General features: G+C 34.8%; 1 pseudogene; it reads right to left on the reverse strand.

The window, feature by feature from the left end:
- Positions 1–3,413: 3,413 nt before the first annotated feature.
- On the reverse strand, positions 3,414–23,230 carry LOC129230147 (putative inorganic phosphate cotransporter; annotated as a pseudogene).
- Between the last annotated feature and the right edge of the window lie 293 nt (positions 23,231–23,523).

The raw sequence follows: 23,523 nt of genomic DNA on the forward strand, positions 1-23,523 counted from the left end.
ACATCATAGTCATTATTACTGTGTGTTTATTTTTCTTTCTTTCTTTTTTTTTTTTAATTCTTTTTTCAATTTTTTTCTAAATTTATTTTTTTTTCTTTTTATTTATTTATTTATTTAGTAATCAAAGAAAAATTCATCTCGCAAGTGTTTTTGTTGTGAAAAAAAATAAAATCATGTTTCATATAAATTTTGATTTAATTTGTAGATACGAACTTTAAAAAGATAAAATGGAGTATTTTATTTGCAACCTGTTTCCCCGCCCTTTCTCTTTGCGTATGTTTTAAGCCACAGGCTCTTCCGAATACAGTAGAAACTCATTTGTCTGGAAATAGAGCAAGATCACTGATTTCTTAAATTTCATAATTGCTTACCGGGAAATGTTTTCTATGATCAATTGCATTTTTATACCGCACGTGTTATCAAATCCATATTAAAGAAGTTTGTTTTATCAACTACGATTAAAGTAGTCAAAAATCAATTAAGTTACACATTTGAAGTTAAACTACCAGTTAAAAAAACATTTTCCATATACCTATACAGTCGACGCTCGTTATAACGACCCCTGTCGTTCAAATGAAATTGGTCGCTATAACGAGAGGTCGTTATAACGTATTGCGTGAAATTTAGTCTTTTTTTTTAAAGCAAGAATCATTCTCAAAGTTATGCTTCGTTTAAAAAAAATAAAAAAACTAACAAAATAATAAATAATTTTAAAATGTGTTAATTTTTCTCTTTTTAAAAAAAAAAAAATATGATTCAATACTATCCAGAAATTACACATAACTTAGAAATAATATGTATAGCGACAAAATGCATTGAAAATAACCAAGAGAAATCAGTTATTTTCAAAATTAGATGCGAGTGTTACTTGTTTTAGGTGGTTCTTTTCTTTGTTTGAAATTTTTTCAAAATGTATTTTCTCCTCTTATATAGACATTGAAGAAATTTTCCGCCTTTTTAAAATGTAATTCTTAATATCTACCGTTTGTGTGTGACTTTCATCACTTGTTTAACCATATACCAACGTGGAAATATTTTACCTTTAGTATATGATTTTACATGAAAGTTTTAATATTAATTTTCGAATAGGTAGTCAAGAGGATATTTAAAAAAGTGAAACTTAATTTTCAACGTTATATTGGAATGAATGGTTCAATTTGAACGCTCTAATAAACATTGAAATAGCAATGCATCTATGGAATAGGAAATGAGACTTGATGAAGGCCGTTCTATTGAGCGTTGACTGTATTACTTATTTCTTTGCACGTCTGTCTCTGTGTGTGTCTGTGCGCCTGTAACCATTATCTCCTCTAGACTGGCAGTGTGCACCAGGTCAATACTGTTACCGTTGGATCAGCGGTTGGAAAAACTACACTTTTTACTGTAGCGAACTACAACTATTTATTACAAATTATTACAAATGTAGTTAACTACAATTACAACTACTTTTTTTTAATGTAGCGACTACAAACTACTTTTGAAATGTAGTCGCTACTTTAAAAATAAATAAATAAATAAAAAGCATACACACATATCGTTTGAGGATTGAACGAAAACATTTGAAAAAAAAGTGCTCAGATTAATAAATTAGCTCATTTGAGCATGGAATATCACTTAGAATTATCATTTCTTTTCTTTTTAAAACCATTCTTACGAATATTCGTTGCAAGAAAGGATTAAAAAGTTGAAAGATTCAACTTTTTACAATTGGGCTATTTGAAAAGTAGTCTATACTATTTAAACCCTATGTATGTCTTAAACCTTATCTCCTCCGAACTGACAATGTCGATGAGGTCAATAATTATACCGTTGGATACCGGACATCCAGAGTAAGTCCATCCGGTTTCACCCCTCTGAACCTTAAGGAGCCGGACATCTAGTCCTGAGGATATCCAGGAACGTCTTGACACCCCTAGATATCCACAGGTCATCCAGGGGTAAAAGCATTAAAATCATCAATTGTCATCAGCCGCAGGCGATACAGAAATAGGCGGGGGTTACGGAGCAGGGGCCGATCCCAGCTATACTTTTCACTCTCGAGTCCTCCGTACCTGCCACTGTTTGTGGCTTAGCCAGTTGGATGGGACCCTAAAGACAGTCCTGATTTTTTGAACCAGACCGGAAACCGAGCAATCCCTGGTCCAGCACCCCCAGAGGTATCATTTCACTTGGAGGACTTTGTGACCAGGAGCATATTTAACGTCCGCCAGTCGCCATTAGTGAAGACGGTGGATCTTCGATCAGCGAGGATCGAGCCGGGAACCTCCGGTCACAAGCCCGATACCTTACCGATCAGGTCACTACGGCACTCCCAGCTATACTGGGGCCCGCTGTGCGGATCCCTTGTGCGATATAAACCAGACTCTGGTAAAACCTAAGGCATATCCATTAAGAGGTGGGGTAAGATGGATAAAAGGTGGAGAAACGTAGTACTAGTAGTATCACGTGCATCTGCTGTTAACTTTTGACCAGACGTTCAATCTCGAATCACACTCACTTGCCATAGCATTTGTGCTTGCGCGGACTTGACTCATTGAGCTTTCTACTGAAGAATCCATTTCCACATGTTTCATGTTCCTTGTTTATATCTAAGCAGTACGTCAAATTAATGAATCCTATTAGAATTTTTCGCAACGATTGCGTAACATGTCATATAAAATGTGTTTTTTTTTAAAGAATTATAGAACTTTAAGTTGGCAACATTGTTTGATATGTGTGCCATTTTGATAGCTGTCACTTGTTTTGTGTTCAGTTTGGTTTGCCATTTCATCATGAATAGACAACAAGACGGTGCAACATGCCACAGAGCGCGTGTCACAATTGATTTATCGAAAGAAACGTTCGGTGAACGAATAATTTCGCGTAATGGACCCGTGAATTGGCCTGCAAGATCATGCAATTTAACACCGCTGTACTACCTTTTGTAGGGCTATGTGAAGTCTCTGGTCTATACACCGATAAGCCACAGACGATTGACGCCTTGGAAGAGAACATTGACCACCTTATCACTGCCATACGGCCTCCATTGCTGCAAAAAGTGAGAAAATTGGACTTTCCGATTGGACTTTCACCGAGCCAGCCGAGGTGACCATATGCCAGAAATCATATTTAAATAAAAATGGCAAAGAATAATCTTTCGAATAAAGCAACATTCATGGCAATTAACAACATTTAACTGTGTTTTATTTGAACCTAAAGTTCTCTACTTCCAAAAAAACACCTTTTAAAACTACGTATATGAATGATAGAAAAAAATATATATTCGTTGATATATTTTCACTGTATAAACTAAATAATTGTAATAAAAGTAAATAATTCTGAACTGGAAAAAAAAATCTAAACGTTTAAAAACTTCTAATTTTTATTTCATAGCATCACAATACTTTTAGAATATAATATATTGCACAGAATTAAAAAGTAGGACGAGAGCTCGGCAACTTCAAGTCAACATTTAAAAACAGCTACTAAACAGTCCATTTTACAGTAACTGTTACACGGTGAACTGTGCAGTGTTTTCAGTTCTTTTTCGAAATAAAAAGCAGAAAACTCTTTTAATCGCTCCCCCAGAGTGTAGCATTGGACCTTCTACCGAAAATGCAATCAAACTGTTTATGGGTATGACATTGGTTTATTATTTTCGGGTTCTTCGTCTTCAGGATCTTGGAGAATTGTTTCAGGCTCCGTGTTTCTGGCTGAAGATCCCCATGGCTGCAGTTCAGCTGATCCAAAGTAGTTGTACATGCTTCCCGTGATGAAGTAAACAATTGATGTGGTCACGAAAACGGTACTCCAGTTTTTCAATGTTTGCTGCCGTGTGAAAATAGCAAAGCTATATTTATTTGTACAAAAAACAATAAAAGAAATAATAGTTAAACAACATGCAATATACCAGACAGCCCGGTTATCCCATCCAGAGACTGCAGTTGCGTTCTTCTTAGAACTCATCCGCCTGGATTAGTAAATAACCGAGCTGGGCTGGTTGGTTTGCTTATTTTTAATGGCGCAAGAGCCTTGAGGGCTATAATGCGCCAAACGATTTTTTTAATTAAAATTTATACAGAAATATAAAGTCAGGATATAATAAAATTAAACATGTTTTGGGGAGAAAGGTATAAACATCAGTAGTTTAAAATAACTAATAAAAAACATATAAACATGAAAAACGTATGAAACAATATGTTAACAAAAAACCTTGAATAAACAAGGAAAGGGACAAAATTACGTTTTGACAACACAGACACTAAATTAAAAAGGAGAAGCCAATCTCCTGGAGGAAGGAGTACAAATTGCGATGGGGTGGATCCCCCAGCAACTCCTTCAGAGATGGATTAAAATTATTAAAATATTTAGAACGTATTTGGTTAAAATTTGGGCAGTTGCATAAAATATGCAACACTGTCTGGTTGACGTTACATTTAATACAAGTGGGAGCTAGTTCACGGCATAATAGGTACAGTCGAGTCCCGACTTACGCGAGGGATGCGTTCCAAGACCCCTCGCGTAAGTTGAAATTTCGCGTTGTAGAAAAAGGTATCTGTAAAAACTTTTATAAACATATACAATTATTTTAGACACTTGTAAACACTATCTCAAACTGTTAAAAACCATTTCTTAACTATACGTTACTGCTTCTTACATAAAAAACTGATTTTTTTTTTTAAAAATTTATGTTTAAAAAAAAAAGTTTTATTCCGCAGAAAATATTGCTACGATGCACAAAATCAATGATCAATGGGAAAAAAAGACATAAATTGAACCAGTACGGTACGTAAAGTATGTAGTAAAAAAGGTAAATGCATTACAATAGATCCAGTAATGATATTTGTAACTTAAAGTGAAGATGATAATGTTTTATGTTGTGTGATCAAAACGTCATTCTTATATATTGTTAAACACACAATACAGTTGCTTCACTTGGTTTTTTTTTTATAACGTTTCCATTTGTGGCAACACCCCACTTCCTGGTTTCTTAAATTCACAATACAATAAGAGCAGCTTCCATTTTCATAATTTTTGCATTTTGTTTAGATACTGCTCGGTGAACTTTTACGAATTTCCTTTTTTTTTTTACTTTTAATTGCATACATGTGGAAGATTCACTCATACCTAATTGTTGTGCTATCTTCGACGCATTTTAAAATTGTCCAAGCACATAAAATCTTTAGCTTTTCTTTAATTGTTGGAAATTTTATTTTTCTTTCTATCTTCACGAACTTTATATGAAAAAGCGCTCATAGGTATTATTACACGAATTATATTTCATGAACTTTTATAATTAGAATGAAAAAAAAAATGAATGGAAAATGAGGAGTAGAGTTATTTGTGTAAGCGATGTTCAGACTAGTACGGTGTGGGAACATCCGCTGCGAATGATGCTGAAGGGATGAAGGTGCTATCACCAAAAATAAATTTTCAGTAGCCAATAACAAAGTCGATACTTACACACCGCGATTCTCTTTCGAAAAGTTTCGTGTTGCGGGCGAGGAATTCGAGTTAGGTCTAAAATTCTTTACTGGTGAAAAATTCGCGTTATAGCCATTTCGCGTAAGTCGGATCGCGTTGTAGCGGGAGTCGACTGTATTTATGGGTGAACCTGGTATGACCGATGCGAAGACGAGTTAATAAAATTTGTTCTCTCCTGGTAAGTTATAATGATTTGAAACCTTTAGTCGACGGCTGGATCGAATGCAATTTATTTCGTGTTTCGAGATTCCAGGTCAGCTGCCAAACCGAGCTGGGAGGCAAATGCATCTCATGGAAGCTGAGAGTGCAAATAAACTGGTAGATAAAGGAAATTTATTTCACCTGCGAGTGTCCGCAGCATGGTGCGTTCGACTCATGAATTGAAAGCAAAGCTTGGGTATTTAGCAGTAAGTTACTACCTCTAAGCCGGGGCTAAGGCAGAACTACATGCAATGTACCAGACAACCCGGTCACATCCAGAGACTGCAGTTCCGTTCTTATTAAAACTCATCAGTCTGGATTTAGTTCTGCCTTAGTCTTGGCTTAGGGGCGGTAACTTACTTCTAAATAAAGTAACACACTTTTATGCTGGAAGTAAAAGTGAAATGAATATTTAAACTTCGATGCGCTAAGGCGCTTTCAAGTTATATCGCTGTCTGCTAAAAGCAAGAGAATTTGCAGAGCAGAGAGAAATGTAGGTGTTGGTAAACGTAGTTGTCATATATGAAAGGCGACATGTGACTCAACTGCTAGAAAAATGGGCCTTCTTCAAAGAAAGCTAATCAGAACAAAAGATGGGGAAAAGGTAACTGAACTGACTGCTGCTTCGAGAGTGTTAAAGTGTTGTGTAAAACCATAGACTAATAATAAGAATAGACTGAGCTATGGCAACCCTTTTGCTGCTCATAAACCAAACCATGTGACTGGTGGATATCCTAGCAACAGCGGGCGTTGATGTAGCAGACGATCAACGCCCGCAAGGAATAAAATAAATAGAATTGATGGAACACGGAAGAATGATCTTTTCTGGAGTCCAAATTGTAAATTTGTTATTCTAAGTTGTAAATATTTTGTGAATATAGTGAAGTTTTTCGGTTAGATAGTATTGTGCATTTTATTTATTCAATTTCATTAACTCTCTAAGCAATTAAAGATGCAAGCGCCCAAAGAGAATTGACAAACTGCTGTAAGATTTTTACCGACTATTTCAATTTAAGATACCGATTAGTACATTTTTGTGTTACGCAAATTACGCGTGATCGTAATGGCGTAACGCAAAACTTTTACGCCATTACGTTCACGCCAACGCTGACGTAGCAGTTCCAAATGAAATAAAAGTTATTGAAAACTGTGATCAAAAACTAATTACTAATGTCAAAATAATGCATAACTAAAAGAAAAACAGTTCAATCTCTGCACCTGTAAAAAAAATTATAATGAAAACACATTACGTCTTAAAATACATGTCAAGTGCCAAACTATAGATAATGTTGCCATCTAGCAACCATACTGCCAAAGTTTCCGCCAAGCCTTCCACCAGTCACATGATGTATCCATGAACCAATTTTTTCATCAGCAAGTCTGGGAAAGCTCGGTCTACTCTTATTATTAGTCTATGTGTAAAACGCCTTCGAAGTTCAAATCCTAGGTAGTTTTCTATTGAAAAAACTTTCCAAATCCTGCTATATAGCGGCACCTGGCAGGGATGTTGCCCCACCCGAAACCAGAGGAGAGGCTCTCCCACCATTCATACTGGTTATCTCCATTTTTTTAATTTGTCACTTAAATTCCTTTGCTTCTCTTTACCTCATATGATGTTTTGGCTTTTGGCTCTTGCCAAAACTTGAGTCGAGTACAGCGTGTTCTAAAAATGACATTGCACCTAGTGGCAAGACTAAAAACTGTTGGATGGTAATGAAGCAAAATAATCGGGACAAGTTTTAACTGTGAGTAAAGCACATTAATGTAAATAAAGGGGAAAAAAAAGGGAACTTGATTTCAGATTAGGATACTTGAAACATTGTAATAATCTGTTATACTGCTGTCTAGATAGCCCATTCACTGTTAAAACCAGGGGTTCCAGACGAGTGAAAATATTCCCTCTAAGGTGAAAACATAGTGCTTGAAGGTGCAATGCAAGCTAGAAAATAGAGCAGAGGAGCCGAAACAGCATGCAATCACAAAAAAGACTCATTGCGCATGCGCTTTTGCCTTAGACATACATTCAATCACCTCAATATGGCGGACAAATGATGATTGCATTTGTGTGTCTTTCACATTGAATGAAGTACACTATTGGATTTAAACACAATTTTTCTTGGATTAATTATCCGAAATTACAAGTAAGTACAGCTTTTGATCACTTTGTAGCTTTTAGGGCTTTCAAACATAGTTAAGTGGTTAAAAGTGCATTTATTGCTTTTCAGTTACCGTTACTGTCTTTTAGTTTCCGTTAACCGTTACTATCGTGAAATTTCCATCATTCAAAACGCTACTAAAAATATCTGTCATTATTTTCTTGAGTACTCGATAAGCAGCTTTTATTAATCACCAAAGAAAAAAGCTATAAGATATCAATAATCAACAAGTGAGAATCTTAATAAAAATGATTCTTGTGCTACGTAGATTATAACAGAAAGCTAGCGAAAAAAAGATCTCTCTCAGTCTAGCTTTTTTTTTTTTTTTTTTGGCTTTTTCATTCAACTGTTAGAATCATTTCCTGTTAGCGGTTAATGTCTGGATAGCGTTATAAATTTCTTTTGTTTTTTTAACTATCGAAAAACTTCATGTGCATTTTATTTTGTTCCTCTTAATTAACGTTTATGAAACGATTTTGTGTTTTTCCGTAACTGTAATATCCCTGAATATTTTTGACTCTTCATGTAAATAATCCATAAGTACAGCTATGCTTCATTTTCGGAATGCGTCAAGATTTTAGTAAATGTATAATTTCTCACATTATTTAAATAATTATTCTTCTTTAACTTATAACGATTTGTGACAGATCTTTGATACCAAGTAAAGGGGTTGATATTTATTGTTTTATCAATTCTTAACACTACTTTTTGTATAAAAAATAACTCGTCAGAACTCTGAATTTTTCACATGTTTTTAACGGCCCCAGAGTTATTATTAATATTATTTATTTTATGAATTTTTAAGAAAACGATAAAGATTTCACTGGTTCGCAAAGTTTTTCATTTGCTTTTACCGCGCAGCGTGAGTCAAAAGAGGTTGAGAAACACTGAGTTAGAGCAATGAGCATTTCTTAACTATGTTGAAAACTCTGAAATATGATCAAATGCTGTAATTACATGTTTTAATCATTTCCAGTATCGAGTTCAATATGAAAAATGTCCAAAACGAAGAATATCATAAATCAAAACAAAACTTAAAAAAAAAACCCACAACTGTATTCAAAAACGCACGCAATACGGGGGAGGAGGATCTATAGTAAGGGTGCCATTTCTCTCTTCAAAGGTTCCTTTTTTTCACTCCGGCTGTCTATTTTTTAAAAGGTGCCTGTTTTTCACCCTATTTAGAGGTGCGATTTCGGCTCCGTATTGGGTGTCGCTGGTGAACAAGCGTTTCTCCCCTGAAAGGTGCCGAATGCATCCTGTAGTTTTAACAGTGTTGAAGACAGTAATTTTGATTAGGGACACTGGATGGTAATGCCATTTCAGTTCTTATATTAAACCTCAACCTAAATAAATATCATTTAGCATTTTTAAGTGCCTTTTATCTTCTTCTTTAGAAGGTGAGAAATAAATAATACTTAGAAAGAAAATGGAAAATACTTTATACGATTGCTATGAACCTGAGACAAGAAAATACACTTTTGTAAAGAATTGCTCACATATTCCCTGTTTTACGCATGTATTCATTTTCGTCGTTAAACTTACTGATCATGAAAATGTATTTTTTTTCACCCTATATTCAGACATCGTTTTTTTTTTTTTTTTTTAAATTTAGGACACACAGAATAGTCTCTTTATTTTTTGTTAAACTTATTTCATTTTTATGACAATCTTTTGAAAAGATCTTTAATGCGCTTTTTCTGAAAGGAAATCTCAAGTTGCTTCACCAAAATTATTAGAAAAAAAAAAAAAAAAAAGACTAGTATACTTACTCCATCTCTGACAGCCCATCCGACGAAAGCAGGTGCCAAGAAACCAGAGATATTAGCTAAGCAGTTTGTGATTCCCATCAAAGTTCCTAAAGTAAATTTATAAGGCAGTATTAGTTGTTGTGTTAAATAGCAGAAAACCCATAGAAAGCCTTAACTTGATCAAAACTGTTAAAACTTCACGACAATTTCATGGTAATTATTACTGTTAAATGGAGTGTTTACAGTTCAGAAAAAAATTACAGTAAATTGTACTGAAAAAAATTCACGATTGTAGCCCATATTGATACACCACGTGACTTACAGTGCGGAGCAGATAACACCGTATTTCCCCTCAATGTTTCTCAACTGGTATGGTGGTCAGCAAAGCCACCTGCCAGAACGAAAGTCTCGAGATCGATCCATTTTTCGTTTTTTAACTCTCGTTTATTCTACCGTAAAATTTCAGGATTTTTTAAAACAGTGAATACATTTGCACGGGTGTGACATTTTGTGCATATATTTGCAGTTTACTCATTTAATTTTAAGATGTGGCTTTTAATTGTGATACATTCGGAAATAAGCAACTATTATGTATCATAACATGGATTATCAACATTTAAAAAAAATTGAAACTGAAAAATAATGATTTGTACGTGTTATGGGTGTGTTCGCACGTTCACGCGCGCAACAAAGAAAAATCCTTATTTGTTAAATGTAAGAAAACTTTTGAAAAAAAAAAATGTACTTCAGATTAGGATACCTAATGGTTCCTTAAATTCGAATATATAAAAATTAGAAAAGTCTAACATTTCAGAGAGTCTAAAATTTCGAGCCATGATATTTTTTTAATTGTAAAGTTTTATTCTAAAATTTAATTTTAAATAAAAAGGAATTCATCAGAGTGCTTTATTATTTACATGAAAGAAGGAGCTGCAAATAATTTTATTTTCGATGATAATTATTTAGTTTGTGGACTTTTTTTTTTTTTTGGCTGATTTTTTTTCTTTTTCTGGTAAGGGGGAAAGAGAAATTCGAGCCGCATTATTTTTCTACCAAATAAAAAGAGCTGCAAACGATACTGTTACTGAGAACCCCCCCCCCCCCCCCCGAGAACAGTCAGATTTTTTTTTTCTTTTTGAACAGAAAAGTTGCCTTTGTATTGTTGAAGAGTTGCTTCTACTTTATTTTTTTCTTAATTTATTTTCTACACATTCAAATTGGAAATATTTACATTTTTTTTTTGTAATTTTTTTTTTCATTCTTTGCCTTTCATGAAATTGTACGCTTAAACATTGGACAAAACAGGTGTGGTGGTTCTTAATATGGTCCAAATAGAAAAATCAGCCTTTAACGGTTAAAATTTACTGAAAAACAAATCATACAACAATTTGAGTGCAACTGAATTTGATACGAATTCCATACCATCAAATATTTTTTTTATACATGAGACATTCTTTTTTACTACTTTTTACATAATAAAGAAGTACTGTAAACGCGAAAAAGACCTGCATTGTTTTAATTTTAACTTTCAGAATAATTTAAATTTTGTATTTTAAAAGTAATAAAACATTCAAGTGCAATATTTTCTAATTCTTTAGGCAAAGAACATTCGTAGCTTTCAATTTTTGAAATGCTGTTGAAGCCCAAATTGAAGCCTAAAGTTGATAATATTGGAAAGCTAACAACACACAATAGATAAATGTCATTATTCAAGATTTCCAAGCTCAAAACAATTTGGAATCATCTTCAGTAATGAATCGGGCTTACCTGCGAATTCTGGGCTCATGTCTACGTGGGTGACGTTGAATCCCGAGAAGACGAACCCGTTGAAACCCACCGAGAGAGCGAGCAGAGCTACGATGACTGCAGGGTTGCAACCCACAAACGCTACAGCCAGTACGCCGACACCGGGACCGTAGAATGCTAAAACGAAACAAAATTGCTCAATATCCTAATATTTCAGCGATTTCTGTTCTTTCATGGGACACAGAAGTCTCATGTCGTGTGCATTCTTTTAATGCAACTTAATGCGGCTCAGTGACTTTGCCAGAAAATAAAAAATCGGATATAGGTGAGGGTAAATTACGGAGAGCCATAACACTCTCTGAATAAAGTTCATTTTAGTTCTCTTCTATGGTCACAAAAAGAAAATTTTCCATTTTTTTGTAATGTGATGTGTCCCCATTCCCCCCTCCCTAGCAACGTCCCTACTGCGACTGCACTTCCTGAATTTTGCGAAAATGATCATGGCGGTAACCCATGACATTCTAACAAACCACCTTAGATTGCACTTCTTTTTCTTTCTTCTTCTTTTTTTTAAATAAATACCATCCGCTCGTTAATTTTATCGTCTCGCACTATTTTTGGCACTCGAGAGTGTCTAAACTATATTAGACCCTTGAGAGTGATTATCACTCATTCGTTTCAAGGGCTCAGTCAAAGCAGCACCGACTTGACTTAATCGTTGACGGCAATACAAATTGAATTTTGTTTGTTGGGCCAATGTTACTCAAAAAAGGCCAAAGCTACCCCAGTTAACTGTACACGCTAGCGCTGCTTACGAAATTACTATGAAACGACAATGCTTTACACAGAAAACTTTCTTGCAACAATGCTTGAGTTTAGCAATCTTAATTGTTCTTGTTTGCAATCAGTTTTAAAGTTGACTCGTCAGTTGATCTAGATTACTTATTTTGGTGTTGCTGTTACTCGTTGGCTAATTTCACTTCATGTGACCGGTAAGTAGCAACATTTCATAACTACTCATTTGTGCTTAAAAGGCCCGACTTCTGGGGTAAAGGACCTGTATCACAGCCTAGGGTGGCACATTTTAAGGGTTGAGAATTTCACGATGGCAAAATGTAAAGAAACAAAAGTAGAAAAAAAAAAGTGAAAAACACAAATTTGTTCCTTTTTTCCCAGCTCAAAGTGCAGCAATACGTGAAAATATGATCGAAAATTTCAAAAATATAGATATATTATTAAGACAATGGAGGCAACACTTCACATCGCCTGGGGCGGCGAAACTACTAGAGCCGGCCCTGGTGCTTAAGTTTCAGTGTTTCTAAAGTCGTTCAAAGATACAAATCAAACAGTAACTTTTTTGGCACAAAACCAATAATAAATATTACAGTAGACACCGGTTAATTGAATCAGTGATTAATTGAATCAACCACTTAAATGAATCAAATCGTCAAAAACAAAACAAAATCCATCTTTATTGAAGCAGCCGTTTTATTGAATCAACTGTTTTATGGAATCAAAACTGTTTTGAAGAAATGTGATTCATATAAGCGGCGGCCACTGTATAAGTATTAAACTACATCAATGCGTATTTTTTTGCCATCTGAAATTTGTTTTCGAAACTGGTTCATGTATGCAAATCGGAGTAATTCCTAGGGCACCCATTCTCAATCGCACAAATTTCGCTATCCTAAAAAATTCAGCCAAATTTATATGCACATTTCGGAGGTACAAATAAAATATTTTTAGTGCAGATAAATGAAGATAAAAACTACGATCAAGAACATGTTCGAATTAGATTCAAAGGTTTTTGGAAAGTTTTTAACTATTAGCAAAAAAGCTAATAGTTAAAAACTTTCCAAAAATCTTCAAAAAATGTGAAAATTTTAACCATAAAAGTCGAAGAAAATACTATAAATTTTCCAAAAAAAAAACTAATGGGGAAAAAAGAAATAGAAACTGAATCATTAAAGCTTTTTTTTTTTCGATGTAGTAAAATTCTCAAACAATAAACTTTTCAACAGGCTTTTTAGTATACTTCTCTGCCCGTTGGCCATGCCGATAAAGATAATCAACATTTGATACATTTTCTGAATTAGTGAAATTTGAAAAACAATAGGTTTTTCCAAATCATAAGACTGATGATTTTACTATTTTGACCCCTCCCAAAAGTTCAGTTTGAGATTTGCCCCAAGATTTGAACAAGACATTTGTATTTTTTAAGTATAAATAACGTTCTAGCATTACTGAATAGAATATTTATTGTAAGCGATTAGTAATGAAGCTCAGTGGATCAGTGGTTGCGCTTCGCGCTCCCACGCCGCAGGCCCGGGTTCTATTCCCGGAACGGACATGGTCGAATTAGCCCGTTCACCCACTCAGTTCAGTGGGTCGATAAAATGAGCATCAAGGGTGCTTTTGCACCCTTGGTTTTTTTCCCCTTGTGGTTTCCGCGTTAGGCTGACCTCCTAACCGGAACATCTGCCTCGCACCCCAGAGCCCTTGGCCAGAAAGACTGAGATGGGCACAGTAGGCCTTGGTGCCCATGAGATGTCGTGCCACTGGGTTTGGTTTGGTTTAATAGGTGAACTAAACATTATAGGAAATTGAAATAAATTTCTCGGTATCTTGAAGCCTCAAACTCGAATTAGATTTTTTTGGAATCCCTGGGATGACACATTCGTGCCTTAAACAGGTATAGAGTTTTTGTTGTTATTGGTAGCGTTGTGCGTAAAAGTTTAATTAGCCTTAACACTCCAAGCGTAATTTCAAACAGAGTTTAATTAATGAATAGGTGAACTAGGCCGTGGTCTAGGGTCCCTGATCTTGAGGGGCACCTACGTGGCTAACACAGTTTTAACTAACAGCCAAAATTTTAAGCGAAAATTTCTGGCTAATATCTTAATCGGACCCTAATTTCAAGCTAATTCAAACGATAATACTTTCTTTCTTGTATTTTATTAGCCTTGAACTGCATAAACAAAAATACATAAGACACTGAACCAGTATGCGAAAAATGCAGAAAACCAAGTAAAACGTCTCCGAAGGGGATGTGCCTCAAAAAAAGGGGAAAGGAGAACATCCTCAAGGAAGGGGGTCCGATTGATTAAAACGTGGAAAAAGGATGTGACTAAAGGGATGATGAGTATTTCTTGACGTTAAAAACTTACCAACAGAATTGACGATCTTCCGAATGGTGGTAATACGTAAATTGGAATGTTGTCTCAGTTTGTCAGCAGTAAAGCAGGCGATCACAGCGCAAGCTGCTTGCGTCGCGTAGGGAAGGGCGGAGAGGCCTCCATTCTAAAAAGAGGAAAACAATCATATGTAGAAAACTGAAACAATTTTCAATTTATTAATGTAAAACAAAAGATTTTTAGAGTGTGAAAACACTTCAGATTATTGTCTGGCTTGTTTTGGCTTTATTTTTCTTTAAAAATTTAGTAAAGGAATAATAGGGCTAAATTAAACATAAGTAAAAGGGTGGATTTCTAATTTTGGACTAAAAATGAGAATTATCTATGACCTTGAAAAATTGACACTAGATTAAACGATGCATTTCTTTCTTCTTTTGTCGTGTCAAAGTCATTTGTTGCTTGATTATATTTGGAATCATTATAAAATTAAAGCATGAGGCCGAACAACGGGACTTGAACCATTTCTTAATTTTTATCACGCATTTAACCTACTGTCCCAGTTTTGTCGAAAAAAAGGGGAATTATGCAGCAAAATCAAGTTTTCTCTGCGCTAGTTATTGAGATAGCAATATAAATAATTCTGAGCTTCGACAAAGGAGATACGAAACTCGAAATTTTGCCAATTTGGTCGAAATGGCGCGATCCCCGTTGTTTCACCACTCGCTTCAGTTGCGTGATATTTGTGGATGCCCAAAAATGGGGCTTGAGTAACGTTTGACCGAAAAAAAAAAGAAAAAAATGTTGACTTATAATTAAAAGTCTATTCCGTAATGACTTATAGGTCTTTAATAAAAAGAGTAAAAAGTTCAAAGAGTATAATTTTTCTTTCATAGCAATTATTCTTCAAGATGGTCCTCAAAAGTAGATTAAGCAAATTTAAGAGGATATTTTCTTCATCTTTTATCAAATGCAAAAGTCCAGTTGTATTCATTGAAACAAAACAGAATGCTGGGACACTTTCAAAGCATCCTAATATTGTATAAGTTTTCAAAATATAATATTATTATGTGGTTGCTTACTTTTTTAAGATCAAAATGCAAAATGTTTGAAAGGTATGTAGGAAGCTCTGTAAGGAGAGTATAATAGCCCCAACTGTTTCCGAAATGTGTGATAGCTAGAGCCCAGACGGGTCCTGAAGACAAGATAGCTCTCCAAGGAACAGGTGCTCTCTGTAAAACAAGCATAGTGCTCAGATTAGAGGAGCACGAATACGTATTGTACAACAGAACACTGCTATGATTCAAACACAAACGAGGCAGAGAGAAGCAAAGGGATGTAAGTGGACATTTTCAAGTTTTGAGTAAAATGCGCTTAAAATTCCGGTCCTAAGTAGGCTTTCAGTGAAACGTTTTTCTAAGTCGGGTTGCGTACAAGGGTGGATTCGGGGAGGGTCAAGGGCTCGGGGAGGTCATCAGCTGACCCCCCCCCCTGTGGCATGAAAATTATTTTTAATATCATTAAACTTCAATACTTCAATTTTTAGATCTGAAAAAATAGATGGAACTAACGTTGACCTTTTTTTTTTCTTTTTCTATTAGGTAGGCCTTACAGAAAAATCCCCACAGAAATCTCAGGGTGTCATAATTCAAAGAATTGACAGGGTTCGTTTGCTGGGTTATTGCTATTTTGAGTGTTTTCTTTATTTTCAAAAGAACGATATGTTCAAGGCTTACGACAACGTGTCCAGTTTAATTGAAAATATGACTTTTGACGAAAATCTGAGGGAATATGACCCCCCCCCCTCAAACACACACACGGCGACCATTGAAAAAAATTGGGAAGGGGGATTTGAAGGGGTTTTAATATCATTTGATCAGGGGGAGGGAGTTGCTCCGTAGCACATGAAGCAGTGCACCATTCATCTTTGAGGGATGAACACTCCTGCTTAAATGATTTTTTTTCTTTTTTTTTTTTGAGTTTGAGGAAAACGCAGGTCATTGAAACTTGACCCCCTTAAAAAAACTTCTGGATCCGCCCCTGGTTGCGTAGCAGCACCTATCAGGGGTACTAGTACTATCTCTTGCCCCAAAACAGAGGAGAAGTTCACCTAACATTTTTACTGGTTATCTCCAAATTTTTAACTGTGGCACTTCCATCATTTTGCTTCTCACTGCATAAAATAATGTTTGATCAGAGAAATGAGTTATTAATTAAAATACTAAGTTAAAAATTAATTTAATAAGAAGTTGCTTAGTTGCTAGTTGTGAACTTTTCAGCTCAGTTTTATTTTAAGTATCGCAAAGATAAACAAACCTAGTTAAATGTCAAGGCTTCCTGAGTAATCTTCGATATTCAGAATACTGAATTTTAAGATACAACCCCTATTCTCTTTTAGGGATGTGTTACGTGAAAACAGGTCTAGGAATTCTGGTTGAATTTTCTTAGGATTTTGAAGATGGGTTTTCAAGAGATCAGTGAAGAAATTGGAACCCCAGTGCTCGAATGCGCTACCTTGCGGTGATTAATAATACTAAAGAAAAAGGTAAAACATTCCATTCCACTTGTTTTCTTTGTGGTAAAATACAGGCTACATTATGGTGTAATGTAATTTCTCAAGAATATAAAAGGAAGCTTCCCACAAACACAGTGAAAAATTACTGTCATTAACTAAGCGTCAAAGCAAGTTATACGTTACGGCATTTGGTTTACCTTTTTCATCCGCCATTAGACTGGCTGCAGCGTCCCCTATAGTTTACTGGAGTTGTGAATTAGTCAAGTCCAACAATTTGACTTTTCCAAAGAGTTTTAATATGAAAAGTCTTATGTACAGCCACCAGAGCTTGAGTTTCCTCCCCAGGATCTCGAAATTTCAAAAGAAATCTTGTGCTCTTATTATTTCGAGAAATTTTCCTGAATTTTGATCTTTATTGTCTTAAAAGATCCTATTATGAACTATTTGAAGTTGATTTATTTAAACGTAGTAGAAACTTAAATTCTCAACGGAGCGCCAGTTTTGTGGATTGGATGTACAGCAGAGCTTTAAAAAGAAGATCAAAACAATACAAAGACTTCTTCTAAAAGTGACTGGAGCCCACTGCACAACCTGGGATTAAATGTCATAACAGGAGTCCCACCAATAGACCTTACGATCCAGTCAAGAGATCTTAACTAAAAACTTTCTCTTACAAGAAGCTGAATTGTCCGCATCCACGACTGGTCCGCAAATCTCAAAACTTCAAAATCCGTATACCAGGCAGAGATTATGGCTATTTATAAAGGCTTGACACGTTTGGAAATAAATCAAATTGCCCCCCCCCCCCCGGATACGCCCATGGCTGTTTGTATATATCGTCTTTCATATTTCTTTAAACTCACCACACCTTCCTGTCTGTCTTGTCCGCAATGAATCAACCTCAGTTCTTCCTTTGATATTCGAGGATGCTGATCTGGGCTTTCGTAGGCAACAATGATCCACAAGAAAAACCACAAACATCCTAAAGTACCTGTGCAACAATAACGTAGATGTAGATTTTATAACCAAAAGCGCGAAAAATTCCTATATGAATATAAATCAGGATCTTAAAGAGACTTATCTACACAACGCATAGAATTATTAAAGAATCAAATTGTATTTGGTGAGATTTACTAATAAAAGAGCGTCTTGTTCTGTGCTGTTTATACTTGATCGAGAATTAAATATCCGCTGGTTCTGGGAAGTATTACTGACATAAGTTTCTGTTGACTATACACACTCATTTTATTCAATTTTAAAAGTAAAATTCATAGCATCACTTTTTTATAATGAAAAAAAAAATACTTTGAGTATGTTGTATTTTAAAAGATAAATGTCAATTTTTTTTGAAGACTAGAGAACGTGTGATGGCTGAGGGGGTCTGACACTAGACCTGAAAATAATCCCTTACCACTTGCGACTACATGTCTTACTTTGGCAACTAAATAAAATACTCAAACCACATCACTTTTTAAAAATCTAACCGGCCACAGATAAATTACCACTTCACTGGTTTGTTTTTCAAAACAAGTCATTTCAATTTTTTTGTTCTTAGTTTGTGATGTAAAAACGTTTCCAAATGCTCACATGGTATCGCCAAGGATAAAATAAAAAAAAAGCAATTGAAGTGATGTAATATGCTACTGATGTGAATGTTTCAATAGGCGAGAATTTCCAACTTATAAAACATATTTGTAGAACTTTTTAAAGGTATTATACTTTCTATATTCTACAATACTAAAACCAGATATTTTTTTTCTCCAACTGACATAATCCATTATCATGTTTATTTCAATCTCAGTTATGAGGAACAAAAATTTTCATCAAAAGGTCACTCCTTGTAACTTGTCACATTTCTGCTCCTAGCCCTTCAATTATATTCGCGTCACTCTTCTACTGCACATCCAAGAAAAAACTAGAAATAGTTTTGGTTTCGTAAAAAAAAAGAAAAAATGTTCTGGATGTTTTGACTACTAATGATAAAAAAGTGGCAACTAAACTAAAAAGGTCTACCAGCTACTGGCGACTAACTAAAAATCTGAACTTTCAGGTTTGCCTCAAGTGGTAATATGGAGCGTTACGTTTCCTTAAAAGTCGAATATTTAGTTTAATATTCATAGCAGCAGTCTATTGCTACATACGTCTGCACTAGTGTATGTATGTGTTTATTCAATAAATTTAGTGACTTATTCCCCTTCTCTACCCAATTAGCACATAAAAATGTTTGAAAAAATACTTTAATATGAATAATGTTTTTGAAATATTTAATTTACTAACCGAAGACGTAAAAGACAGAAGGCCAACCGCCAAGGAAATTTGAGGAACTAAGGTAACCTGAGAAAACTAGGGCAGCTACGGTCCCCATAGGTCCACCACCGTAGACTAGGGTAGCGAGACAGCTTCGCTGGCACTTGGGAGCCCAGCGTCCTAGTAATGAATTCATGGCGGGGTATGTTACTCCCTGGAAAATAAATAACTTAAATATACAAACAACGATATCTTATCTGGAATGAGATTTACAGCAGTTTAGATAGAAAATAGACTAAGGTATAAGTTTAAGACATATATATGCAGCAACAAAAACAGTTAGTGGAAATTCTGAGCTGACGGAAGGATTTAGTGCTCTGTACCTTCGTCAAAATTTTGGAATAAGCCCCGATAAAATTTATCACGAAAAATCTTGAAGTAGAAAACGAAGCAAAAGCAATATTCTTATTTTTAAAAAAAAGTTTTAAATTTTCCCCTACATACTAATACTAAGGCTTTTAAATATTCAAACGGTAGCTCTAATAACATTTAAACTGGCATATTAGAGCAATTTTTAGAACAGTTAATATGTTTAATTGTCTTTCCAGTTTTCTTTTTTCAATCTGTTGCCATTTAAACTAGTGTAATTGCAGCAATCGACGCACAGACGTGTATTAGAGCCAAAAATTGGCCAAAAATCGAAATTACCAACTTTACTGGTTATTGTCGATCCTAAGCATAAAAAAAAGGTAAATAAACATGGCAGTATGTGCTAGCGTTCTTTTTTCACTCTGAAACTAACCATAAAAATTTACCAGCTGTCAGAACTTATCATTTTTATGATTCAGTTGTCCTTGTTTGGGACCCCCCCCCCATTCAAGCTTTTCAGCAAACCTTCATTGTTTTATTTTTCACGTTAAAAGTGATATTAGACGAAACATTTTCTATTGAAGGGCTCGAGCAATTTTTTGTACTCTATTATTCATCAGTTTATTATGTATCTATTTTTCTTTTTTCTTTTAATGCCTTTCTTCAAGCCTCACAAAAGCACATCGCCCTCTTTTTTTTTTTTCTTGTAAGACAATGTTTTTAAATATTCTGCTCTCATTTGTACTACTGCCAAGTTTTCCTATAATACTGTCTATTTTGATAATTTGCAGCAAAAGTTTGCACGATTTAGCACAGAAAAATAATAAAGCTATAAATAGGGCAGACTATCGATTTCATAAAATTTTCTTTTTTCGGTTATTTTTGGTGCATAAATTGAAAACAACTACAGGATATCATAGATTAAACTATAGAAAGACAATTTGATGCTACTGGCCGACTTCAAAGGTAGACCCAGAAATAAAACAGGGTAATATTTTTCGATATCGATATTTTCTAGAGAAATCCATAAATTCGAGCTAGTTCCATATCTTTTTATTTGAACTTTGCATCAAATAGCCTTTATGTACTGTCTTTTATAATATTGTGTAGTTGCTTTTGAGTCGTACTCATGACTGAAGCCATATAATCTAAAAGTAATCGGAAAAGCTTAAAATTATGAAAATAATAATGTGTTCTATTTATAGTTTTATTTTTTTTCGGGCAAACTTTTGCTGCAGATTATCAAAGTAGAAATTCTGAAGTAACATACGGTATAACTTAGATGTAATACAAATGAGTATACAGTTCTTAAAATCATCAATCATAACATAAAAAATTTCAGAAAATGGATGATATTTTTGTGAGGCTTCAAGGATTGCATTTAACAAAATATTTACAGTCTTAAAAAGTAAAAATTGATAAATAATAGAATACAAACCTTCCCCAAGCCCACCCATCATAAATTTTTCTTCTAATATAATTTTAACTCGAAAAATAAGAATTTGAATGTTTATTTAAAATCTCGAATGTCGTAAACAAAGACAACCGAAACATCAAAGTGCGAAGTTCCGACTGCTGGCAAATTTTTATTGATAGTTTCAATGAAAAAAGAACACTTCCACAGAATGGCATGTTTATCCAACTATTTTGAGACTTAAGGCTGACACAAATCAGCAAAGTTTACAATTCGACTTTTGGCCAGCTTTTTGGCTCAAATAACTTTCTGTGCGACGGTTACTTGACTTTCGACTTATCATTTGAGACTCATACAATAACATACCTCTCCCAGTCCCTGTATGACCCTTGTAGCAATGAGTGCGTAGACATTCCACCGGGCTGCCAGAGGGGGTGAGCAGAGTGAAGATGGAAGTGACTAGAATCCCTATTCCGAACAGCCACTTAGCGCCCCATTTTTCAGCAGCAATGGCACCGGGTAATTGCGTAACAACGTAGCCGTAGAAAAAGGAGCCCAAAATCAGTCCTTGAGTGTCAGAATCCCAGTCGAATTCACCGCGAGTCTGGAAGGGGAAAGAAAAAACGTACATCTAATCTCTTTTCACATTCCCAATTCATCATGTGCATTAAACTTCTTGGCCGCAAGGCCACGTCTATTCAAAGCTCTATAGATCAGCAGTGGTGGATTTAAGGATTTAGGGGCTCCTCACAGTACATTTTTGGAGACCCCTTTGTCTATCACTGAGCTATGTAAAATATTTATCATGTGCGTTTTTGAATACCTCCGAGACCTTAAAGCAGGAATTAGTATCTGGAGCAAGAAAGTCCAATCATTGACTTATATGCTGAGGCAAAGAAAGATCTCAAACCACATGGTTCAACTTTGACAAATGGGAGACACGTTTTACGTGAAACGAATGGAAGAAACCTGATTTCTTCTCATACTTTACTTTCAGATATATCACATGACTTTGGATCCTTGCGTCAAGAATTGAAGGCTTCACTCTCCAAATCTTTTATTCCTTCTTAAAGTTCGAGGCCCTATGTGCGTGAGGACACCTCGCAATTGCGACATGGTAAATTTGCCAAGCAGACCAAACAGAATACAGTAGGGTTTTCCGAAAAAAAATAAAATAAAATAAAACATTTAAAACCATAGTCGATCTAGAGTGCCCTATTTTCCAAGGAAACTTGCGTTCCGTAATATTACGATCATGACTTATAAAAGAGACATTTATTTTAAGCCCAGTTTTGCCATCAGAAGGACTGACCTGTATCAATTCCTAACTACAGAATTCCCTTTGAAAATCGTTGAATTTTTATTCATTCATTTCTACTCCTCCATTTAGTAATTCACTGATTTATTCATTCATTCACTTGTGTTCTTATTCATTCCCTCTTTTACTAGGTCATTTTTTTTCTTCATACATTAATTAACTAATTTAATTTTCAGTTTATTGTTTCAATATTTTTCATTTATTCATTAAGCCTTTTATTTACTGATTCATTTGATCAAAATTATTTTCTATAATAGAATAGAAAATATTTCATTGGAAAACTAATTTACAGCCAAACATTAAAATATTGTTGTAAGAATTATTATAAAATAGGATGTTCGTTTTTATGTACTGTAATTTTCAAAATAAATTTCCAATTTGTTCATATTGAAAAAACTCAATCATCTTAATCATTTCACTTTGCCCCACATTTCCCTACATTAGAAAATTTTAGTTCTTAGGCGATGCACTTCGAACACTTAATGATGTGCATTGACCGAAATTGCACCAAATATTAAACGAGTTTTCAGAACGAAGCAATATCAATCATCTTATTAGCTTCTTCTTTATTTCGTGACAAGTTGCTTAAAATCAATAGTTTCTTTGTATTAATGATTAAAATTCGTTTTAAAGTATTCCTTTTTCGAAATTTAATTTAAAAAACGCAATATCCAATTATTTTAGACTAAACTAATAGCAAATATCTTATAGACTTTGTGTGTAATGCCCTTAAAAAGGTTGGGAACCGCTGCTTAAATGTCACACACAAAAATTGTGTACTTACTGACGATAGCATAACATTGGAATAGTTTGTACTTTGTTGTGGGGCAAGGAGGTTGAGGCAGGCGACTTCTGGCACTCCCTCAGACGGAACGTCAGGGCGGGAATCTTGAATAGTCTTGCGTACCATGGCAACCATTACGACGCTCAAGCTCACCCTCATGGCATAGGAGAGGAAGTTGCCCAAGAAGCCACACACTGTTATGATATACCTCGCTGGGATTGCTAGAAAAGATGGAAGCTAAAATGACAGATGCAAACTAAAAGGTTACGTTCAAAAATCGGATAGAGGGAAAAAATGCAGAAAAGGTCATCAACAAAAGTTAAGTTTAGCAGTAAAAATAGCACAGTATTGAGAATATTTTAATAGTGAGAAAGACATATGAGGCAGTGAGAAGCAAAGGGTTGTATGTGGCAAAAGTAAAAAAAAAT

The sequence above is a fragment of the Uloborus diversus genome, chromosome 9 (assembly GCF_026930045.1).
Source record: "Uloborus diversus isolate 005 chromosome 9, Udiv.v.3.1, whole genome shotgun sequence".
In the NCBI taxonomy this organism is placed as follows: Eukaryota; Metazoa; Arthropoda; class Arachnida; order Araneae; family Uloboridae; genus Uloborus; species Uloborus diversus.